The sequence below is a fragment of the Sciurus carolinensis genome, chromosome 3, assembly GCF_902686445.1.
Source record: "Sciurus carolinensis chromosome 3, mSciCar1.2, whole genome shotgun sequence".
NCBI classification, from domain to species: Eukaryota; Metazoa; Chordata; class Mammalia; order Rodentia; family Sciuridae; genus Sciurus; species Sciurus carolinensis.
Window position 1 is genome coordinate 80,948,770 of NC_062215.1, and position 19,324 is coordinate 80,968,093.

The window sequence follows — 19,324 nt, forward strand, 5'->3', positions numbered from 1 at the left end:
TTTGACCACATTTGTGCTAAGAGTTTGTGGTAGATGTGTGCTAAATGCTGGAAATGAATTAGTGGAACTTAAGGAACTTCCATGGAGACAGAAAATTAAAACTACGGTGGACACAATGACCCATGACAGGGAAAGCACAAAAAAGAAGCAACATCCTGGTCTGGGCATGGGCCAGGGATGGGATCTTCATGCAATCAATGCCTGTTATACGTAGGCATGGAGCTACCCTCAGGCAGAATAGGGACGCCGGGTTTGGTGGCACATGCCTGTAATTCCAGTGACTTAGGAGACTAAGGCAGGAGGATTTCAAATTCAAAGGCAGCCTTGGAACATAGCGAGGCTTTAAGCAACTTGGGGAGACCCTGTCTCAAAATAAAAAAAATAAAAAAGGGCTGGGAACCCAGTGGTTAAGTGCCCCTGGGTTCAATTCCTGGTACCAGTAAATAAAAATTGAAAAAAAAAAAAAAGGATGAGGAATGTCGTCTCTTGCCACCCTATTAAAAACATTAAATTTGGACTGGGGAGATAGCTCAGTTGGTAGAGTGCTTGCCTTGCAAGCACAAGACCCTGGATTCCATCCCCAGCACCACAAAAAACAAACAAACAAACAAAACACATTAAGTTTAACAGGATTCCATCCCCAGCACCACAGAAAACAAAAACAAAAAAAAAAATTAAGTTTAACAGACAATGCCTTTTCCACCCTGTTCTTCCAATTTCCATCCAGAATCCTTAGATTTAAGACAACTGTTTGTAAAATAAAAAGCAGATTGTGTAATTTCTTTTCATCAAATAAAAAGTGCTCCAATTCACTGGAAAGGAATCAATCTGTTTCCCCAACACCTTAAAATTGTGAGTCAGAAATAACTGATTCAACCTCTCAAATCACTGCTTTAGGTTTGTGAGTGATTTTCTAAGAAATTTCAAATGCTATTTTTATAAGGTTTATCACTCTACACTGTCAAGGCATGCTAAATTACTGCAAACGTGTAAGACATTGCTTCCTTCGCATAACTTGATTTCCTGGTGGGAAACAGGTGACTTGCAACATTTTAGTAGGGACATTATGAAGGTCATAGGACTAGAAAAGACAGAGTTTAGATACATTTTCCAAACAATAACTGGGTGACCAATTGTATGTGGGAATTAAGAGAAGGAAGAATAAAAGAATGTCATAGTCTCTTTTCTGTTGCTAAAACAAAACACCTGAAACTAGGATACTTATAAAGAATAGAGACTTATCAAAAGTCAAAAGGAGTATCTTCATATATCTTAGTTGAACTTGATACAAAGCACATGAAATTCATGCATAGTTAATTTGATTCTCCAGCTTATAACAGAATGGTCTGTGGCAAATTTCTAAAAATTAATTTGCTTGGGTTTATGTAAGACTTGTCCTATTTGACAGAATCTCTGACTTGTATTCCCAAACAGGAGGGTCTAGGGGCGTGATCTAGTTTAGGACAGGCAGAGGCACTGTTAGAAAGATTCATGAGTGTCTCTGAGGAACCTTGAGGTATCTAGCATAAGCCTTGCAAAGTAGAGATGGAGAGGGTACAGACTATAAAGGCTTTTCCTCTGGGAATGGGGTGTGAACAGGACACAGGAAAATATATTCTGTCAGGAACTTTAGGCTTGTTGATTCCTGAAATAATTTATTACATACTCTTATTGTAAGGAAAATCCCATGGAACCACGCCTGACACGGGAAATCACATAAGGGAGTTTGTTAAGCAAACAGAGTGTCTCCCTGCAGGGTAAGAGACAAAATGAGCGGAAAAGAGAAAGGAAAGAGAAAGGGCACGCGCTAGAGAGAGTGGAAAGCCAGGAGGATAGAGAAAAGTGAGGAGGACAGACAGAAGGATGGGGAAAGATGGCGGGGAAGCTACAGTAAACAGTTGAATTCCGCCGGGCTAACAGGGGATCAATATCGGAGAAGGATACTTGCAAGCTGACTGAAGAACCAATAGCTAGCCAGGATGTTCACAGATTGACAAGTGGTTGGGAGGCAGGGAAAATGGCTGCACCTGATGGGCAGGGGAGCAGCTTTATACTTTACACTAATGTGTTGCCCAAATTTGGGAGGAGGCAATGAAATAGGAATCACATACTTGGTTTTAGACAAGGAAAAGAATTTCACTAAAAGAAAGGAGCTGGGCACTCTTGAATATAGTGAAGGGAGGGAATTAGGTCTTATAATGTGGGATCTTCATGCCTTGGCCTGTAAAGACTGAACCTGATGTTAACCTGCACTTTCAGCTTCAAATATCATTTTAAGGCAAAATGAAACAAAAAGGTGCATTTTCTTTATATAATTTCATATGGCAAATGATTTTTCCTTAAAAAGTATTTCTTAATCACTATCCATGAAAAAAGCAAACTGGGCTCTTTCAAAAGCAATACTGATGATGGCTCTGTGGCAAGTCTGGCCCAGGATCCAGTCACAAATCCAAGTGTTAATCGTTTCTTCTTATATCTGTTTATTGCTGATCTCATCTGTCAATGGACATCTGATTACAGAAGAATTAATTGCTCATCTGTGGGCAGTACACACTGGATATATTTCATATCAAGTATTCGTTAATGGTGTTAGGATAGTCACAATTGAGTGGGCCTCAAGTTATATTATTTGTCATATGATTTTTCTTAGAAAGTTTCATATTTTGGACTGGTATAGTTTAAGATAATGTTGAGATTATTTCTGTATTAATTTTTTTTCACCTCATGTATCACATCAGCTTGTAAATGGGTGTTTGCCTTTTAACTCTTATATCCTGCTGTACCCTGTGTGCTGTGGAATTCTTTACCAATATTTCAGTTTGACTCCATAACTTCTGCCATCTTTAGCTATTAAAGTATCTGACCTATTGCACTTGTCAATCTCATCTTCAATCACAAGCTTCTTCCTTCTTTGCTTCTTCCTGCAAAAATTCCAAGGGGAGGAATGAAGGGTGGTCTGCTTGCTTTCTTCTTCCTTTCTCTTTTTTGTACTTGTTCTCTGGGAGAAGAATATAAAAAGTCACTTCCTTTCTTGATCCTCCTTGGCAAGTGGAGCACCTTTCTTTGTTGGTTGGAATAGCTTTCTTCTTTTACAGGCAACCTATTTATTCCTATTTATTTATTTCCATATTTATTATTTCTGGTCCTCATCTAACTTCTTATTAAATATGGTTGGTGGGGAAGTTAGTCTTCCTATTTTTATTCTCCATTCTTTATCTAACTTCTTGACTGGAGACCTGGACAGGTGTAGACCTCAGAAGTTTCCAACTGCAAGGAATTCGAATTTAAGAAGCTGTCATCGGCATTGGTGGTTCTTTTTGTGATTCTGTATCTTCGAGTTCACCCGGCCCCACTGGCACTGCAGTGTCTTTCTGTCATGCATTCCTCATTGTCCATTCCAAGTTTGCCAGTAGCATATATCTCAAGCACATTTTGGGGCCCTTTAACTCCTTTATTGGTTCATTTTCCTCTAAGTTACTTAGGTAAGGCATTGCAGTGGAGCAAAAGGTACTAGAAAAATGTTCCTGTTTATTTCTGTTTTTTTTTTTTTTTTTTTTTTTTTTTAATAAACACTTCCCTGTTCAGTCTAATGTCAACAAATCTTCTACTTCTTGCTTCATTTTTCACAGGCTTATTTTCGCAAGTAGCTATCTGTGAATTCACAAGCGTGAGACTTCCTGGAGTGAAGGTTCAGGTGTAGACAAAACAAGGCCTGAACTAGCATGTGGCTGTGTGAGCCCAGGTCACATCCAGGTAACTGTGTTGTTGATACTCATCCCCTTTGTCTTGGGGAACTTACTTCTGCGATTATGAAAGAATGCCTCTTTATTCTCCAACAACTTGCTGTTTGGTTTATCTTATGTTTTTGAGAAAGAAATAATCAACTGGCATCCTCATTACTTACAAACTGGAACCAAGTTGTACAAATGTGGAGACAGTTATTTGAATTTCTTGCTGGCTTATGTATAAAGCGAGGATAATGTTGGTTACTATTTTGTAGAGTCGTTGAAAGAATGAAATGAGTGTATAACATGTCAAGTGCTTAGAGCAATCCTGTCAAACAGAAAAAACTCAATACATGTTGCTAATATCATTAAGATATTTCTTTGGTTTGTTCTTTTATGTGTGTAAAGAAAACTTTATGTAGGCTGGAGTAGCCAGAGAGCTCAACAAAGATGTGCATTTGGGGCTCAGAGCGCTTGGTGCCACAGGGAAGGCATCTTTATTACCTTCATCTTCCCAGCACACAGGGTGGCACCTGGCATGTGAGCACTCAAGAAGAAAGGAATGAAAGGATGAATATGCTTTCAGTCTTACTTTAATCCTTAGCGATCAGCATGCTTGTTTTGGTAGAGACACTCATGAGCCACAGAGTACAGATCAGACCTGTTGGCCTGGAATTCTCCAAAGGGTAGGGGAAGCACAAAGCCCCTTGGAAGCACCGAATTCAAGCCACAAAGTTCTAAGGACCTGTTGTACTGAATTGCTTTTCCATAGTATTGACCACTACTTAGAAAGCTTCATCAGCTTGCATTTGAGAAGCAAATTCCATGTTGTTCTACTTGGAAGTAAGATTAACACTGCAGATCCTTCTACTTGCTGTCAAGGCTAGCAAGTAGGGTCAACTGAATAATGAGCAGATTAATCAAAACTTCAGATGCTGCCTCCAGCTCATAATTTATAGACTGACAGGTTCATAATCCTTAAAATCATAATTTTCCCTAAGGTAGTAGGTTTTTCTATAATAAGCTACTCTCTTTTGTAACAAGAAGATTCTTTAAAAAGGGATACAAACTCTTTTCCTTCAATAGAGTACTCCTCAATTCTTATAGCTATTCAGCTAGAAAAAAAAATGTCTTAAGAAGTCTCGATAAGGATTGATTCACACACACAGCAAAGAGAAATATCAGCTAAACTGCAGACCTAGGTCACACTTTTAAGTTAGTAAAGAAACTTACAGCCAAAAAATTGCCTAAAAATATGCAGTTTGACATTAAACCATTAATGGGTTTAAGGTTTCTGTGCTCCTACACCATTGTTTGAAAAATATATCCATTTTTTCCCATTCAGCACCCTATTTACAGTCTTGAGAATTGGTATTTTTTTGTGTGACTTTAACAATATATTAAGTCATACTATTTTAACAGAACTCAGAGTTGGGTAAATGAATCCTTTAAAAACTCACATGGATCATATAGTCCTTGACCATGGACCGTCTCAGAAACTTAAGTACTAACAAGTTTAATAAATAAAAAGTAGTGTGATACTTACAATGTAAAATAAATCTTTTAGTCCTCTCTTTATCCCAGTGGTAACTTACTTTAACTTTCTAAGCTCTTCCTTCTAGTAAATATCATATTTCAAAGTAGCTCATACTTTACTATATCCTACTTAAAAATTGTTTTGATGTTTTACTTTCTGCAGTGATAGGAGACTTCCTTTCTCTTTTTAAAATAAATTTTTAAAAATTATTTTTTGATTCATTGTACACAAATGGAATACAACTTTCTTTTCTCTGGTTGTACATGAAATAGTCACACCATTTGTGTAATCATAAATGTACATAGGGTAATAATGTTTGCCTCATTCCACCATCTTTCCTTCCCTCACCCCATCCCCACCCCTCATTTTTCTCTACACAATCCATCCTTCCTCCATTCTTCCCTTACCCCTCTCTTCCCTGTTATATATCATCATCCACTTATCAGAGAAAACATTTGGCCTTTGGTTTTTTGGGATTGGCTTATTTCACTTAGCATGATATTCTCCAACTCCATTCATCTCTCTGCAAATGTCATAATTTTATTCTTCTTTATGACTGAATAATATTTCATTGTGTATATATACCACAGTTTCTTTATCCATTCATCTACTGAAGGGCATTTAGGTTGGTTCCACAATCTGGCTATTGTGAATTGAGCTGCTATAAACATTGATGTGGCTGTAGTATGCTGATTTTAAGACCTTTGGGTATAAATGGAAGAGTGAGATAGCTGGGTCAAATGGTGGGTTCATTCCATGTTTTCTGAGGGATCTTCACACTGCTTTTCAGAGTGGCTGCACCAATTTGCAACCCCACCAGCAATGTAGGAGTGTACCTTTTCCCCCACATCCTCACCAACACCTATTGTTGCTTGTATTCTTGATAATAGACATTCTAATTGGGGTGAGACAAAATTGTAGGTTAGTTTTGATTTGCATTTCTCTTATTACTAGAGATGTTGAACATTTTTTCATATGTATGTTGATTGCTTGTAGATCTTCTTCTGCGAAGTGTCTGTTCATTTCCTTAGCCCATTTATTGATTGGGTTATTTGTATTCTTGGCGTAAAGTTTTTTGTGTTCTTTACAGATTCTGGAGATTAGTGCTCTATCAGAAGTGCATGTGGCAAAGGTTTTCTCCCACTCTGTAGGCTCTCTCTTCACATTGTTGATTGTTTCCTTTGCTGAGAAAAAGTTTTTAGTTTGAATCTATCCCACTTGTGCTTTGGGAGTCAGGTTAAGGAAGTCTGGTCCTAAGCTGACATGATGAAGATTTGGGCCTACTTCTTCTTCTATTAGGTGCAGGGTCTCTGGTCTGATTCTGAGATCCTTGATCCATTTTGAGTTGAATTTTGTGCAGGGTGAGAGATAGGGGTTTAATTTCATTTTGCTGCATATAGATTTCCAGTTTTCCCAGCACCATTTGTTGAAGAGGCTATTTTTTCTCCATTGTATGTTTTTGGCACCTTTGTCTAGTATGAGATAACTGTATTTATGTGAGTTTGTCTCTGTGCCCTCTATTCTGTACCATTGGTCTACCTGTCTGTTTTGGACAGGTTCTCCTAATTCTTCTTGACAGAGTCCTGTTACTGCTTATAATTGTTAACTCATGCTTGCCTCATTATACTCAGGGAAATGTCACCCATTACAGACTTTTTACTTTTCCCAAACATTCTAATTGTCTTACATTTTCTCTTAAATAGCTTACAATCCACGTATTCTTAATTTTAAAAGATGCTCCAGGATCATGGATGTAACTATGGACTTATTTTTATCCTCAGAGCCATTTTTCTGGAAGTTTCTGTCCTGCTTCGATCCTGTTTGTTCCTTGGGCCTGTACTGATGCCAAAATATTCAGTCGACTGGGGTAGATTTATATGGCTTGAAAAATATCTCCTTCTAAATCATAAGAAGTGCACAGGGGAGAGAGACTGAACCATACATTACTTATGATGAGGGATATTTTAAGATCTGATATTAAAGTGTGTTTTTTTCATGTGTCATTTGTCCCAGACTAAGTCAGTCAAAATCCATGCATGCTCAAGTCTCTTATATAAAATTGTGTAGTATTTGCATACGACTTATGCACATCCTCCTGAACACTTTAACTCACCTCTAGTTTACTTATAATATTTAATATGATATAAATACTATAATTAGTGGTCATGCTACATAATTTAGGAAGTAATAACAAGAATAAAAATTGTACATGTCCAATACAAATGTAATATTGGATGTTTTCAATCTGTGGAACCTTCAGAGTATTCACTAGTGAACTTAACCATAACAAAGGAAAATTGAGGTTCTGTGAGAGCATTTGCGGTGGTTAAGTGCTGATTCAGTACTGTCACTTACCAGGAACTTCAGAAATTGGTGGGAGCATTTTTGTTGGCCTCCACATATGATTGCAGGGATTTAGTGGAGAGGAACAGAGGGTTTGACATCCTACAGCTTATAGGACAGTATCCGAGGTAAAGAATTGTCTCACTTCACATATGACTTCCAAATATTCTCTTAGTCATGTATTTAATTATCTGAGCTTGGAACTGAATTATATTTTACATATAAATACCAAGTATTTAGCATGATTTTAACATAAGAAAATAAGTCTTCCACTCCAGTCTTCATTCCAGTGGAAACTTGCCTTTACTTTCTAAACTCTTTGTTCTGGTAGACACCATCATATTTCTAAGTCACTTACATATTTTTATATCTGAATTTAAAATTTTGGGCCTTTTGACTTTATGTTATGATTTACTTTGTTTAAATCAAGTATCCTCTTAATTCTTTCTGATATAGTTATGTTGCAGTTTTTAATTCAGTATAAATTGAGGGAAGATTGTATTTCATTTTATTTGCAGCCTTAATGAGAGTTGTTCATCATTTTGGAAACTCATGTCACTGGCAGCAGAGTTGCTGATGGCATTTGAGTCACCAACATGACAGTCCTATATTGATCTGCATTTGGGGCTTTTTTATTCACAGTGATTCTGTATACTGATTCTATAAACATAAGATTGCCCAAACAAGTCTTTTGAAGTGAGTAGGCATTTATATATTGAAATACATCTTTTTAATTCATTATTTGCTTTCCCATTATTGGTACTTTATATTATGATTTGGACACTACACTGATGGTTTTAAAAATTATGTGTGTAGGGAGGTTTAGGATCTGGAAGTTCAATTTTAGGATAGTAGAGGTGAAATTACAAAATATTTGTTATGAAAAAACACTTGGATCTTATGGAGTTGAGCACAAATGTATAATCTAAAAATTTTCCAGAACAAGTAACATCTTGCCTGAGAGCTGAATCATCATCAGTTGTGGGTAACTAGAGCAAGACAAAGGGTAAGTGGGACTGGTGGCATGTATTAGATGTTAGATGACATAGATGGCACTGGGGAGATCCTTGTGCAGGAGGGAGCTAGGGGAGTTCAGGGATCTGAAAGAAGGCTCCTATGGCTGGTGTTCAGAGAGCAGATAGACAGGAGCATCAGGTGGGGCTGGTAAGATGAGCAGAGGCCAGTGCCTTCAAGGACTTAGAAACCAAGTTAAATAAAAATTTGATCTTGATTCTACATCAGTGAAAAGCCATTAAATGGCAGAGAATGATAGAATCTGATTTTCATTTTGAAAAGTAACTGCCTATAGTGTGGAGAAAAAATTGATGGAGGATGGGTGAATGCAAGGGTGAATATGAGGAAACTGTAGCCCAGGGAAGTGAAGACTGCAACCTAAGTCAGGGGGGAGGTAGTAGTTATGAGGAAAGCAAACCTATTTGAGAAATATTTTGGAGGTTAATAGACTTTGGGATGAGATGAACTGCTTGTTGGTCACGGGCAGGAGGGAGATGATGGTGCCAGTGGCTTGTGCAATTGGGTGGTGCAGACATTGACTATGACATGGGATCCTGTAGAAGGAAGAGGACAAGGCTTAAGTAGGGTCAAGATCACAAGCCTGGCCTTGGAATGCTGAGAGGGAGATGCTGTTGAGATCATGAAGTGGAGGTATTGAATAGGTCATTGGGACTTAGAAGATGCTTACAAGACATCTGGCCAGAGATAGAAACATGGGCCATGTAATTTAAGTGGCAATCTTGGCTGCAATTCATAGGAAGAGAATGTGCAGTGCTATGAGAGGAGAGCCCCAGACTGAGCCTTGGGGAACTTCAACATGTCCTGCAAAAGTGTGGTTCCTAAAGTGTGTCCCCCAGACCAGTGGCAGCAGCATCCCCTGAGCACTTGCTAGAAATGCAAGTTCTTGAGCTCAACTCAGATCTACTAAATGAGAGCTCCTGTGATTGGGTGAGCTATCTATCTACATCTTAGCCAGAACTCCAAGTGATTCTGCTCTCCTTAGAGTGTGAGAATTGCTGGTGTTACAAATGGGAAGGAATTGCCAGATAGGATGCCAGGGAAAGAAGAGAACATGGTATCACAGAAGCTAGGGGTAAAATCATCTCAAGAAGGTATTAGTCTATAGCAAAATGCTGCTGAGAAGTATCCCCTCACCCCTGTCAATTTTGGTACTTTACAGCTGGACAACATAAAACCCCTGTAACTCAGCAGCTCTAAGACTCCAAAGTTTTCTGAGCAGCTGTTTTTACAATTTCTACGAGCAATTAGATTTCAATTTTTGTAAGTGACTGTAACCCTGACATGTTACAAAATATGTAAGTTTGGGGGAGGGTAGACTTTATTATTGGCAAACTTGCAATCTTGAATGAAATCAGAAAAGAGGAGGGGTAGGAAAAGTGGGGGAGAGTGGATGGAAAAGTGTGGATTCAGTCCCAAGCAGAGAGGGGAGCAGCCTGGCCTGCCTTGCTGTGATCCTCTGGCAGTAGGGGCATCCTCAGTGCAGTGGTTCCCAACCTTGGCTATCCTTAGCAATGTCCTAGGGAGCTTTTACAGACCACTGATGTCCTGGCCTCACCCCAAGTCAATTACACCAGGATCTCTGGAAGTAGGCTGGATTCCTCATTTTTAAAACTCCCCAGTTGATTATAGTGTTCAACCAAGGGTTGAGCACCTTTGAGCAGGTTCTTCTGTGAATAAAGTTTCTATTAATTGGGCCATCTACCTTTCAAGTAGATTTAGATGGATTGTTTTTTTTCCCTCCATATTTTTTATCAGTGCATTATCATTGTACATAATGGTGGGATTTATTGTCACATATTCATACATGCACACAATATACAACATAATTTAACCAATGTCATTCACCAGTATTTCCCCTTTATAAAGGTATGGCTTCTTAGATGAAGTAGAGGAATCTCACCTGGCTGGGTGAGCATTCCAACTTTAATAGGTTATTGAGTAACCCCCTTTTGAATTGCAGTTTCTGTTGAAAATCATTTATACACTTTTTTGTTTGTTTGTTTTGTTTTTGTTTTTTGTTTTTTTTTTTAATCCAAGGTCCCTTACTGGTCCTGCTTCCATGAATGATCAAGACCAAGAGAAAAGGGAGAGGAACCAGCCGGCACAGGGAGGGATCATCTCCACAATACTCCATTTATACACAGAACTAAACAGACAAACACAGAGTCACTATTGCAGTTAGAAGTTGGCAGCATGGGATGGGGGAGGAACAGGTGGGGAGTAGGGGTGTCATTAAAAAAATACAGCTCCCCCCAAGCTGGGTGCCTGGGGGAAGACTTGGTCTGTTTCAATCCAAGAGGAATCAGAAGATCAAAAGCAGTTTGGGAAGGTCAGAACCATTAGGAATGAAGGGAGGAGGAAGGTCCAGGGGGTGGGGGGAGGGCTGTTTGGCAACTGGGGTGAAGGGAATGCCCTCCCCCTGCTGGGAGCCCCTCTAGCCCCTCCGGTCTGGCAGGAAGGGGGCAGCCTGCAACCCCCTAGGGCAGGTCTGGGGCTACCAGATGTTCCAGGCAAACAAAGGTTTGCCCTCCAGAGAGATGACAGCACTGCCCCCCAGTTTTTCAGCCAAGGTGCAGCGGTCCTTGACCTCCTCATAGCAGTTTGCTTGTGATTCATGCTTGATCCCTGTCAGTTTCTTCTTGACGGCATCCTTGGGACTGGCATAGATCATTTTGCTCTTAAGGGGTGCAGACTCAGGGGGCGCAGAAAATAAACACCAGGTCCTCCTTCTTGCTGTCCTTGGTCTGGTAGATTGCACCATAAAGGGCACAGCGGCAGTCCTTGTCTGGCAGCATCTTGACAAAGGTGGCTAGGGGTCATCCACATCACCTTGCCCTCCTCCAGGATGATGCTCTTCTTGTCCTCACGCAAGCAGAAGAGCACCACCTTCTTGCGCTTCTTCACTTCCTCTGGCGTCGAAGACTTGCGCACCTTCATATCCTTCAACACCCTGATGAGGCCATCAGAGGCCATGCACCAGAAGCCCTGTTTCCGGAAGCGAAAGGAAGGTAGGAGCCGCCGCAGCTGCTGCCAGGATCCGACTCCATTTATATAATTTTTACCTTGTTAAAACCACTATTTTTAGCAAAATAAAAGATTTACAAAGCTAATGTACTTGCCAGTACTCAGAAAATGTAAATAAATACATTTCTGCAGATTTACGAGTTTGCGTTTGTGAAACACTAACCGATGTTGTACGTGGTCTTTGTTTTTTGGTTAAAATTATTGCAGTGCTGGTAATCGAACCCAGAATCTCATGCACACAAGGCAGGCAAGCCATCTACCACTCAGCTGCACATCCACTTCTTGGTTAAAATTTTCTAAAGGGAAACAGAAAGGATGATTTGTGTCAAGGTACTACATTTCTTTTCTTTTTAAAGTTGCAGCAAATCGAGAAGTAAGAAAAACAGTTTTTTTTTGGGTAGGAGACTAAAGAGAGATAGAATCAACTGTGGTTGAGAGAGACAAACTCTGTACATTGAAAAATGTTGAGTCCTGCAGAGGAGTTGTTACAATTTGGTCTTGACCCTCGCTGCCTTCCTTCTATTCATGGTCATTTCGATTTTACTTCCAAGGTCTATAAATCACCACCAGAGGGCCCTGGAAGCATTTCTGTGTGATTTCAAGGACCACAGTCTTTTTTCAGAGAGGATAGCAGATGAAATAGTCCCATTGCAAACAGGAGAGGTGGCCTGGTCCCTATTTAAAGTTTGTTTTTCTCCCTTGGACATTTTCACCCAGAATGTCACAGCAGCTGCTGAAATGGTTTCAATGTGTTCTGAGTTTTATCAAATTTTTAAACTGTCATGTTGAATAATTTTTATGCCTTGGCATCTTTTTGATTCATACAAACTTTTATAAAGTTTTGTATAAAATTGCTGTTCCTTACAGTAAGAAAAATAAGGTTATTTCTTTTTTAAAGCCCAAAGGAAAAAGTTAACTTTGGTTCTCCTCCTTGTTACTGAGCTAGGCTACCTGAGGATTTGCAAGGTCTGTGCTGTTTGGTGGGTTTTCTCAACACCCCATTCTTTGTACCAGACTGAATCTGAATTTTTCTTTAGATCTTCTGTTTCAAGAATCCTGAATTATTTTCAAATTAATAATTGATTGCATACCTACAGAGAAACTTTTAATTGCTTAAGGGGGTTATAAATTATAGTCATAAAGTATCTGACTTAGTTCATTTGGGTTGTTCTAGCAAACTCTATAAACAGGGTGGCTTATAAAAAATTTGCTTCTCACTGTTGTGGGAACAAGGAAGTCCAAGATCAAGGCACTGGAAGGCTCAGTGTCTGCTGAGGACCCATTTTCTGGTTTATAGATGAATGGTGCATTTATTCTCAGCATCTTCATGTGCTTGAAGGGGGCTCACAAGCTCCCTTGGGCTCCTTTTACAAGGCATTGACCCCATTTATGAGTGCTCTACCTCATGAACTAAATATCTCCCAAAGGCCCCCAACTATCAATACCCTGACTCTTAATAATCATTTTGGGGATCAGTTTTCTATATATGAATCTGTGGGGGGGGGCATGAACATTCAGACCATAATGGTATTTGTATTAATTTGGGTATTTCATTTAGTTATTTAGAGACATATTTCTCAGATAGTAGCCAGACAATATATTGTTCATTAATTAAGAATATTCTTATTTTCATTGAAATAATCTCTTTAGGTAGGGAGCAATCCACACAATTTAAAATGAAACACATGTACTGAGACCCTTTGTTTTTAAGAAATAAAAGATATCTGGTCTTCCTCAGTTTCTTTCTTCAATGTTTTGTAGTTTTCATTGTAGAGATCTTTTACCTCTTTGGTTAGATTGATTCCCACGTATTTTATTTTTTTTGAGGCTATTGCAAATGGAGTTGTTTTCCTCATTTCCCTTTCAACTGTTTCATTGCTTCCATATAAAAATGCTTTAGATTTATGTGTGTTGATTTTATAGCCTGCTATTTTGCTGAATTCATTGATGAGGTCTAGAAGTTTTCTGGAGGAGTTTTTTTGATCCTCTAAATATGGAATCATGTCATCAGCAAATAGTTACAGCTTAAGTTCCTCTTTTCCTATTCATATCCCTTTAATTTCTTTAGCCTGCCTAATTGCTCTGGCTAGAGTTTCGAGGACAATGTTGAATAGAAGTGGTGAAAGAGGACATCCCTGTCTTGTTCCCATTTTTAAAGGGAATGGTTTCAGTTTTTCTCCATTAAGAATGATGTTGGCCATGGGCTTAGCATAAATAGCCTTTACAATGTTCAGGTATGTTCCTACTATCCCTATTTTTTCTAGTGTTTTGAGCATGAAGGGGTGTTGTATTTTGTCGAACGCTTTTTCTGCGTCAATTGATATAACCATATGATTCTTATCCTTAAGTTTATTGACATGATGGATTATGTTTATTGATTTATGGATGTTAAACCATCCTTGCATTCCAGGGATGAACCTCACTTGATCGTGGTGCACAATTTTCTTCATATGTTTTTGGATACAGTTTGCCAATATTTTGTTAAGGAAAGATCTCCCATGTTCTTGGATAGGCAGAATTAATATTGTCAAAATGGCCATACTACCAAAAGTGCTATACAGATTCAATGCAATTCCAATTAAAATCCCAATGATGTACCTTACAGAAATAGAGCAAGCAATCATGAAATTCATCTGGAAGAATAAGAAACCCAGAATAGCTAAAACAATCCTTAGCAGGAAGAATGGAACAGGGGGTATCACAATACCAGAACTTCAACTATACTACAAAGCAATAGTAACAAAAACAGCATGGTATTGGCACCAAACTAGGAAGGTAGATTAATGGTACAGAATAGAGGACATGGACACAAACCCAGATAAATACAATTTTCTCATACTAGACAAAGGTGCCAAAAATATGCAATGGAGAAATGATAGCCTCTTCAACAAATGGTGCTGGGAAAACTGGAAATCCATATGCAATAGAATGAAATTAAACCCCTATCTCTCACCTTGCACAAAAATCAACTCACAATGGATCAAGGACCTCAGAATCAGACCAGAGACCCTTCATCTTATAGAAGAAAAAGTAGGTCCAAATCTTCAACATGTTGACTTAGGACCAGACTTCCTTAACAGGACTTCCATAGCACAAGAAATAAAAGCAAGAATCAACAACTGGGATAGATTCAAACTAAAAATCTTTCTCTCAGCAAAGGAAACTATCAGTAATGTGAAGAGAGAGCCTACAGAGTGGGAGAATATCTTTGCCACTCATACTTCAGATAGAGCGCTAATTTCCAGAATATATAAAGAACTCAAAAAACTCTACACCAAGAATACAAATAACCCAATCAACAAATGGGCTAAGGAAATGAACAGACACTTCACAGAAGAAGATCTACAAGCAATCAACAAACATATAAAAAAAATGTTCACCATCTTTAGTAATAAGAGAAATGCAAATCAAAACTACCCTAAGATTCCATCTCACCCCAATTAGAATGGCCATTATCAAGAATACAAGCAACAATAGGTGTTGGCGAGGATGTGGGGAAAAAGGTACACTCATACATTGCTGGTGGGGCTGCGAATTAGTGCAGCAACTCCGGAAAGCAGTGTGGAGATTCCTTAGAAAACTTGGAATGGACCCACCATTTGACCCAGCTATCCAACTCCTCAGCCTATACCCAAAGGATTTAAAATCAGCATACTACAGAGATACAGCCACATCAACGTTCATAACTGCTCAATTCACAATAGCCAGACTGTGGAACCAACCTAGATGTCCTTCAATTTATGAATGGATAAAGAAACTGTGATATATATATATATATATATATATATATATATATATATACACACACACACACACACACACACACACACACACAATGGAATATTACTCAGCTATAAAGAATAATAAAATTATGGCATTTGCAGGCAAGTAGATGAAATTGGAGAATATCATGCTAAGTGAAATAAGCCAATCTCAAAAAACCAAAGGACAAATGGTCTCGCTGATAAGTGGATGATGACACATAATGGGAGGTGGGGGGGGCAAGAATGGAGGAAGGAAGGACTGTATAGAAGAAAAAGAGGGGTGGGAGGGGTGGGGGGAAGGAAAAAATAAGAGAATGAATCAAATAACATTACCCTATGTAAATGTATGATTACGTAAATGGTATGCTGTTACTCCATGTACAAACAGAAACAACATGTATCCCATTTGTTTACAATAAAAATAAATTAAAAAAATAAAAGATATCTGTTAACACCAAAACCCCTAAATGGGCAAAAGAACTAAACAGAAACGTCTCAAAAGAAGAAATATGAATGGCCAATAAGTATATAAAATGTTCCACATATCTAGTAATCAGGGAAATGCAAATCAAAACTATAGTAAGATTTCATCTCACTCCAGTCATGGGAATGATCAAGAATACAAACAAGAAATGCTGGCAAGGCTGTGAGGGAACAGGTACACTTGTACATTGTTGGTGGGACTGCAGACTAGTACAGACTAGTACAACCAGTCTGGAAAGCACTATGAAGATTCCTTAAAAAGTAGGATGGCCATAATATGACCCAGCTATACCACTCCTTGGTATTTTCCCTGAAGGCCATATGTCAATAATGTCAGCATATTACAGTGACACAGCTACCTCACTGTGTATAGCAGCACAATTCATGATAGCTAAATCATGGAACCAACCCAGATGCCAGTCAATAGATGAATGGATTAAGAAATTGTGGTGTGTATTTATGATGGAATTCTACTCAGCCATAAAAAAGAATGAAATTATAGCATTTGCTGGTAAATGGGTGGAAATGGAGAATATCATGCTAAGTGAAATTAACCAAACTCAGAAACTCAAAGAGAATGTTTTCTCTCATATGCAGAAGCTAGAGTAAAATAAAGGAAGGGAGAGGGAAGGATAAGATAACATAAAGAACCAAATACAAATTAATAGATGAGCAAAAGAAAGTCTGGTAGAGTAGAGGAAGGAGAATGGGAGAGAAGAGGGAGATGAGAAGGAAAAGGGGGAAATCGCAAACTGAAATCAATTTCCACGCATGTGTGAGTGTTATGGTTTGGATATGAGGTGTGCCCCAAAAGCTCCTGTATGAGACAATGCAAGAAGGTTCAGAGGAGAAATGATTGGGCTGTGAAAATGATTGGGCTTAACCCAATCAATAATTAATTGCCTGATAGGGATTAACTGAACTGAATGGAAATTGAAGGCTGATAGGGTATGGCTGGAGGAGGTGGTTCACTGGGGGCCTTGCTTCCAGGTATATACTTTGTATCTGGTGAGTGGAGTTTGTCTCTCTGCTTTCTTATCACCACGTGAGTTGCTTCCCTCTGCCACACTTTTCCACCATGATGTTTAATCTCACCTGGAGACCTGAGGAATGGAAGTCTGCTGTCCATGGACTGAGACCTCTGAAACCGCGAGCCCCTAAATAAATCTTTTCTCATCGATAATTGTGTTGGTTGGTTTTTTTAGTCACAACATTGAAAAATGTGACAAAAACAATGATTTTGTCAAGATGAACCAACTACTATGTGTAACTATAAAGCTCTAATAAAAAAGATTATCTTTTATAATGTTTACATTTGACTTGACTTCTATAGATTTAACATTTCTTATATCAAGTATAATTATTCCCACATAATAGGAAGGATTTTTATAATTTTGTACCAAATGCAAATAGTTAGAATATACTCTACTAAGGATTGAATAACTATTGAGCTAATACAGAAAGTTCCCTAACGTTGTATTCAAGGTCAAACAGGATAACCACTTGACAAGTTAGCAGGAGAGGTAGGAGTATCACAATTCTGGAGGGTAGAGATTTCCTTTAAGATATTATCCACTTTTCAGAATGTATACATATGTAAAATCAGAAACTATATTCAATTCCATTAAAAATGTGGTTCCCCAAATCTTACAATTTCTTTATAGACATTTTTTCTTTTTTTATTGATGCATTTTAATTACACACAATATTTGGATTAATTGTTACATATGCATAACTGCACATAACATAATTTGTTCAGTTTCATTTCTCAGTACCTCTCCTATTCCCCCTGACATGAAATAACCTTGAAGTTTAATTGGCAGGAAGCTTAAGGCCCCTAGAGGAATATTTCATCAGAATTAAGTTGTTGAACTGACTTTGTTTCCTATAACTGGCCATTGGAGGTAACTGAATCTTGTGCCTTTGTGGTTTGCTTACTCTATGTCTGTTATAGTTTGGACCTGTGATGTCTCCCAGAGGCTCATGTGTTGAGGGCTTGGTCATGACCTGTGGCACTAATGGGAGATGAGGGAGATAAGGAGGTGGGGTCTGATGGGGGTGTGACCTTGAAGGGACTATGGGATCCCTCTCTCTGTTAGTCTGTTCTTTGCTTCCTAACTGCCACAAGGTGACAGGCCTCTGCCACACACTCCTGGCATGATGTACTGTGATGCCACAGCCCCAAAGTCACAGGACCAAGTTACCATGGATTGAAACTTGTATAAGCCAAAGTAAACCTTTCCTCCTTATGAACTGATTATCTCAGATATTTGTCACAGCAACAGAAAGCTTACTAACAATGTCAATAATATGCATGTTTTAGATTTCCTTCTTTTAAATACCTTCAGTGGATTCCTTTCCCCAATGCCCTCATATCACAAAGTATGTAAATTTGCTGAGATGGCTGCCATTAATAGGTCCAAAACTGCCAGGGTGAACATATTATCTCAGAGAGAATGTAACAGTTTATTTCACTTTTAAAATAAATTTAGTGAATTCCATGACTATTAGATTAAGTGAAGAGCAAAGAATTTGAGTATGTAGGGAAGGTGAGAGAGGAGGAATATTTTCTTCACCACTACTATGAATATGTGTTTAATATTAGTAAATATAAATGCATAAAAGTCAATCCAAATATTTGTGTGTGAATGTCACTAGTGGTCATTGTCCTTAGACTGAGAGATTCTAGAAACATCTTCCGCTTGAGAAAATAGGCTCAAGATCTACAATGTAAATCCATTATCTTGGTAGTAGAGAATTTCCTTACTTAGAAGTCATTTAGCTTCTGATAAACATATATATGTATATATATATATATATATATATATATAAATTTGGTGCTGGAAATTAGACAGAAATATAGGTATTTGGCCATCAAAATGGATCACTCAAGGTTCGTAATGTAAAACCTGTGTCCCTTATTCAAGAAAGAGTCTCTTGATCTCTGTTAATGTGGATTTATCCACACTTCTAAGGAGTCTGATGACTGATTTCCCAGTTAGAGAACCACAGATATTAGAGGTGGGCAGGTGAAGAAGTCCAAGGAGATAGGGAGGACCCTGACAGCAGCAAGAGTGATTGCTGATGCTGTGAAGGACACTAAAAACAAATTCAAATTTTAAAGATTGTACCAACCTCAGACTGTGATTTAGAATATTCGAGGCTAGAGCAGTCTTCTATTCTTCAGCAGTTCTTGTGAATGTCCCTACGTGACTCCAATGGTTTCCACTGATACTTCTGGAATCCAGTAGTCTGTATTCTCTCAGGAAGATCAAATGGGTGGGACTCGCCACACCCCATTTCTCCAACTCTTCTTTGCACGTGTGATGTATGTTAGACTTCTTTATATGGGCTTTTCAGCTACCATGTACATTTGAAAACCCATATTTTAGTCTACAGTTTGGATCCAAAAT

General features: G+C 38.5%; 1 pseudogene; it reads right to left on the reverse strand.

Annotated features, from left to right (window-relative positions):
* Positions 1-11,134: 11,134 nt before the first annotated feature.
* Positions 11,135-11,601, reverse strand: LOC124979446 (cofilin-1-like; annotated as a pseudogene).
* Between the last annotated feature and the right edge of the window lie 7,723 nt (positions 11,602-19,324).